The sequence below is a fragment of the Neltuma alba genome, unplaced genomic scaffold (genome assembly GCF_004799145.2).
Source record: "Neltuma alba isolate B1F8T4 unplaced genomic scaffold, ASM479914v2 tig00004602_pilon, whole genome shotgun sequence".
Taxonomy (NCBI): domain Eukaryota; kingdom Viridiplantae; phylum Streptophyta; class Magnoliopsida; order Fabales; family Fabaceae; genus Neltuma; species Neltuma alba.
The window spans coordinates 816-7,213 of record NW_021633784.1 but is presented as its reverse complement, the minus strand read 5'-3'; the positions used below and the strand labels follow the sequence as shown (position 1 = coordinate 7,213).

At 31.1% G+C, this 6,398-nt stretch overlaps 1 pseudogene; it reads right to left on the bottom strand.

Annotated features, from left to right (window-relative positions):
• Nucleotides 1-4,173: 4,173 nt before the first annotated feature.
• On the bottom strand, nucleotides 4,174-5,835 carry LOC114745309 (leucoanthocyanidin reductase-like; annotated as a pseudogene).
• Between the last annotated feature and the right edge of the window lie 563 nt (nucleotides 5,836-6,398).

The following is a 6,398-nucleotide window of genomic DNA, read 5'->3' as shown; positions in this document are numbered from 1 at the left end:
GTTTTCATGAGGCTATGCCTCTGACTGCATATGCCCAACGCAGGAGATATTTGAATCATGCTAAAAGTGTTTTTTAAAAATATTTTTTTATAAATTAAGATAAATTTATTTATAAATTTATTTTATATATCATAAAAACACCTTTAAAACTAAAAACATCCCGTAATAGAAAAGCATACTCGGGTTTGGTTAGGTGAGTGAACCCTTAAAAATTCTTGTGGCTTCACTCAAGAATTTTGAACACGTAAACTAGATTGAATTTTATTTATTCCTCTCTTGTTATTGAAGCCACGTCATTTAAGTTAAAAAACAAATAAAAATAAGAAAAAATAACAAATAAAAAAGCTGAAAAATGTAATATTCCAAATAAGACACCTAACACTTCAAAATTTTAAGAGAGGAAGTTGTGCCTAATCTAGTATTTTATAAATGTAGCTAAATAACTAAAATCCCTTATATCAAAAAAGTTTTTTAAAAAGTTCTGAAAAGGTAATGACAAGTATTGAATAATAAATGATAAAAAATGTATTAGTTATGACAAGTTATTTATTAACAAGTTATAAACTGAAAATGATAAATGGCTAATGAGAAAAAATGTATGGATAATGACAATTTTGATAGCTTTGTTTTTCATAGATGATATAAGTATATTTTAATCATTTAAGTATATTTGCAAAAAATCATATTAGGCACTACTTCTTTTTCTATCATTTCAAACTTTTAGGTAACTAAATTGGAAAATGATAATTTCATGGTTCCTTTTTTAAAATTTTTCTTGAAAATAACAATTCATCAGTAATTTTGTTTGGTTGGATTATATGCAATTTTTATACGAGTTTACTTGTGAATTAACACATTTATTATTTGTTTGCAAAAAAAAATAACACATTTAGTATTTGATTTGACTTATGTTATTTTAATTATGATTGTCCTGATTCTAATTAGTAGGGGTGCTCAACTGTCCCATCCTAGTCATTTTGAGACGGGATAAAATTGTTTCGAGACAAGATAGGATGTGGGACGGGAGTGTCCCGTCCCAATCCCATCCCAATATATTATTTTTATTTTTAGTTCTTATATATTTATTTTATTTATCATTGTAATAGTATTTTGGTAATGATATTTATCAATTATTATTTTTTAATTGTTTATAAGTTGTTTTTGTGTGGATTACATGATATTCTTTGTAGTGAATATCATTTTTGTGTGCTTTTTTAATTGTTTATTTTATTATTTTTGTGTGGTTTGTTTATTTTTTGTCTCTAATGATTACAAAAAATATTTTTCTTTGTCATTGTTTCATCATTTTTATATATTTTCCACACATAGTTTTTATTATAACTTTTTACATTTCCCGTATTGTTAGTTTTCAAGTTAAAAAAATTAAAAAAAAAAAAAAGAGATGGGACATCCTTCTCCCGTTCCAGTTGTGTCTTGTCCCAATTGGTGGGACAGGATGCTATGGGGACAGGATGAGACAGGAGACGGAAAAGCTGTCCTGTTCCAATTATCAGGACAGGACTGGGATGGGGTCGTCTCCACCTGTCCTGTCCCATGAACACCCCTACCAATTAGATCACTATTTCGCTTGAATTGTTGTCTCAACAAAACCTTGAAAAATGTGATGTGAAGATTAATATTAAAATCATTAAAAATATTTAATGAATTAAAAAAAATGTAATCTCAAGATCAATAAATATTAGAAGAATAATAACAAATCATCAAACGTAATTCAACATAATCCATGACTTATATACTACTATATAACACACTATATACTTCTGGTCTTAATTATAAGAGCCAGTTGACTAATTTGAAAAGATTAAAAAAATAAGTTAAGTTAGTTATTTATAATAAATAAGTATTGTCTTTCATAAAATATCCTTACTAATAAAGTTTATTGGTTAGAACTACTATTATTAGAGGAACTACCTTGGGGGAAAAAAGCATAAATATGAGAAACAAAATGGATTGGGGTCTTATAATTAGGACCAAAATAAAAGTCAAATAAGATCTTATATTAAAGACCGAAAGTAGTACATTTTTTATATTATATTGACATTAATTCTTGAAAAAATTTCATTAAAAAATAGTTGAATTTTAAAAATCCCAAAAAGCAGCCTGAATTTGAAAATTTTCAAATTAGTCATAATAACTAAATTAAAATTTAAAATGTTAGTAAATTTACAATGTTGTCCTTTTTTTGGAAAAAAACTCAAGTCATCCTCATTGGCTGGCCAACCACTTGAGCTTCAATATTTTGTTGAAATCTTTTTAATATTCATAATATAATCAATAACTCTTATAATAAAATTCACATAATAACAATATTTACAACTTCATTAACACCCTTGACCACGTGTTTTTCAGATTTTTAAATTGATATTTTTAAAAAAAAAATATTTGTAATATGGTTGTCAACTCTTACAACAACATTCACAACTTCATTAACATTATTAACCACTTTATATAATAATTTTTTAAACCTAGATAAATTATTGAGTACATAACCTTATGGGATTTTTTAAACATTCATAACGTAATTGATAACTATTTTAACGAGACTCAACTTTATTAATACCATTTACCATGTGTTTCCCACTAAATTTTTTTTCAATACTTGTAATGTGGTTGTCAACTCTTATAACAATAATCAGAATTTCGTTAATTAACATCATTAACCACTTTAAATTAATATTGTTAATTTAATACATATTTTAATTTAGTTAAATAAATGCATATTAAGTATATAATTTACAAATATTTAAAAAGCATTTTAGTTTTAAAATCTGAAAAAACACAAGATAAATAATGTTAATGGAATCGTGTATATGTTAAAAAAGTTGTCAATTATGTTATGAATGTTGAAAAAATTTATAAAAAAAAGGTGCCGGTCACTAGTTGGCCACTATAGCTCTAGCACTGGTTGCAGGTAGCTAACCAGTGGGTGAGGGTGACTTTGGATTTTTTTTTTTAAAGAAAAGTGTGGAAGGCCGAATTGTAAAAGGAAAATGATAGATAAAGAAGCTTGAAATTAGCATATCCTAATTTGGGAAGCTAAGGGTTGAAAATGACAAAGAAAGAAGTTATTCCCAATTAAAATTTTGAAATTCAATAAAATGACAAAAATACCCCTTTATTTTCTTTTAAAAAAAGTTTGACCCTCGCTGGCAGCAAGCCCTTGCCTATGACTAGCCACTATTGTGGTGGCTACCGATAAAGTTTTTTTTGGTGACAGAATTTTTTTTTGGGGGCCATGTGAGGAATTATTTAAGGAAAGTGATGGGGGGGAATTTGATCCCACTAACCCTTGGTCATTTGAACAAAGAAAAAGGAAGGTGACGATTGAGTCACCAATGATTTGTTAACATTATAATGCAAAAAAACAAAAGTTGGCTCTTTGCTCGAGACAACAATTTATCTGAAAATAACAAGTTTTGATTTGAAAATGACAAGGTGTTTTTTCTTACTACAGGAAATAACATGTGTATTAATTAAAAATATACAATTTATCTGGGAATGACATGTCTTGGTTGAGAAATGACAAGTTTAAACTTGAAATTAACAAAGTGTTTTTTTTTCTTATACATAACAAGAAATAACATGTGCATTAATTAAAATTGACAACATTTATCTGAGAATAACAAGTCTAGACTTAGGATTAACAAGATGTTTTTGCCTAACGCATACATAATATGAAATAACATGTAAATTAACAAGAAGTTTTTCCCAATTGTAAATTCACCAAAATTTTAAAATTTTTAATTTAGTTAGATTTGAAAATTTTCAGGTTGAAGTCACCTTTTTAAGTTTTTGAAATTCAACATCATTTTTCTGGAATTTTACCTTGATTCTTTCTAATCAGAAGAAAAAAGGGTAGACCAAGAAGAGTGCAACTGCTCATATACCAATTTGAATGTATGTTTTATTACGGAGCAGGGATCAATTGATGAAGGGAGAGGTTGTGGAGGGGTAGAAACAAAACAGTAATAGCTAGCCTTAAAATATTAATTACTTATATGGGTTTATTCTTGTTCAAACAGTGCCAGCAACATCAAACACCATCTAAATAGACAAGACTCCCATCTCACGGATTAAATCTTCAATATTGGTAAAAATTAAAAAGAAAAAAAACAAATAGTACTCATAAATATTTATGATATGATCAACTGATTATGATGGTTCAACACATGGCCGTGATGGGCACCGCCTTTGCCACAGCCGAGTTTTTGGTGGCGGCAGTGTCGTTACCGCCGCCGCTACTGTTGCTAGTGCTGTTGGCAACTCCATTATCAGTACTATTATTGTTGCTTTCTCTAAGGTCCGCCGTCGTCGTTTCTTCTTCATCTCCGGCGCTTGCGGCATCATCAGAACAAAATCCTCAAAGCAATCCTCCAAGCTCCTTACTTTTTCCTCGGATACAGTGTTCCAATCTCCTCATCGCCTGGTCCATCTGGCTTGAACATCTGACACCCCTTGATGAAGATGTCGTGTGTGAACGATGCCACAATGCTCCTTGGCTCAACGTTCTCTGCAATATATAAACTTTCAGATTATATATTGACGATACACGCACACGCACACGCACAGAGAGAGATGAGAGAGTATGGAGGAGTAGAATAATGATATGATGATGGAGGGGCCGAACCAGCAGCAACAGCAAGGAGGTGATCCTCAGTGATGATGAGTCTGGGAATGGAGCGACCAACTTTGGTTTCCCACATGGAAGCAAGCTCGTTCATGTTGTAGTAATTGGTGGCTGGCTGGAAATGGAGGCTCTTATCACATTCAGTTCTTGCATCACTAGCAGCTTTCATTGTGAATTTCCCAATGTCACCTCCACCAACGAGTAGGCTGCACACCATCAACTATATAACCACTATACGCATGGTGAAGAATATTAGTTGGCATATGTACCTTGTGTGTGTGTACTTGTTTTATTCACCTCGTAATTAATCCACAAGACAAGATTTCATACCCTTATAATAGTGTCCATGTGTGTGGGACCCACGCTCCTTATTTTAGGGGGTTTTGGCCAACTCAAAAAGTTTTTTTAAAAATAATTTTATAAAACGAAACAAATTCTTTATTTATTTATTTTATATACCGTAAAAACACTTCTAAAATTATAATTTGGTTTCTATCCAAACACCCTAAGTTCTCGTAATAAAACCACTTTTCGGTACTTGTTGGTGTCGTGAGATCTATATTATCTAATAAATGCAATTGTAATTATGTATTTATAGATTTAAAATTTTTAACTGATGATTTGTGCACAACTTAAATATGATAGTTAAGATATAGTAATTATTATTTTCAATTTATTCGCATTAAAATAATTTATAAAAATAAAAGTTAAAAAAATATCAACCATCTAAATCGATCAGATATGAACAATTCAGAGTTTCCTACTTGGCGCTCTTGTTGAGCCCCAAACCTAAACTGGTTTTGACCCAATACCCCTCCAAGGTAGTGGTGTTGCAATTAATGTTCAACAAATGTATGTACGTGTATGTATTATGATATTGAAAATGAAAGCTACCTTTGATGGTGCCATCACCGTAGATATGCAACTGATCCAAGGGTGGGGGGCTCCTGGAAGGGTGGCAGTTGTCATAGTAAGGCCAGGAGGCAATGGAGTTGCAGCAGATGTAAGTGTAGGGTACCCCAGACTTCTCCACCTTGCGTCTCACCAGCCGCTTTTGTTTGTACATCCCTAAACCCGGCTCCACCGGGTCTGCTCGATCCGTCGTCGTGCCCGAATTCGGATGGCATGAACCTCTGTGCCACGTGTACAAAAATGTCATGTTTGTTACTATATACTACGGCATGCAATTAATGCGTTGAGTCATCTTCATTGACTGCCCCAGAGCCTCCCTCCCACTTCTCCGCTTTCCAATCACAAAATATCCATATTAAATTTTTATTTTAATTTATGTCACGTGTGATTCTTGCGAATAGCCCCAGAAAAAAAAAAATCATTTTGAATTTTGTGCTCATATTTTGAGTTTCTTTTGAATACTTGTTCTTGGAGAAATTCTGTTCATGTGAAATAAAAATAAGGACTTCAGACTAATTTTTTTTAGGTGAAATAAATATATTTTCAGTTCATATGGAATTTAAGACTAATTTTTTTTAGATATTAAACGGTTAAAGAATAATCTTCTCAATAAATATACTTCCTAATATTTGAATTTGTGTTTTTCTTCTAATAAGAGTAAGAACACTACCATTTCAACCAATCAGTTGTTGGTAGTAGTTAAATTCCTTTTTCAATGCCTTCTTAATTTTAATGAAGGAGGACGACATTGAAAAGTCATTAATCTACATGTTAGGGATACTATTAGCTGCCCCTCTCGAAAAACTGTGAAAGTAGTCATCTTTGTCCTGTAATTAGA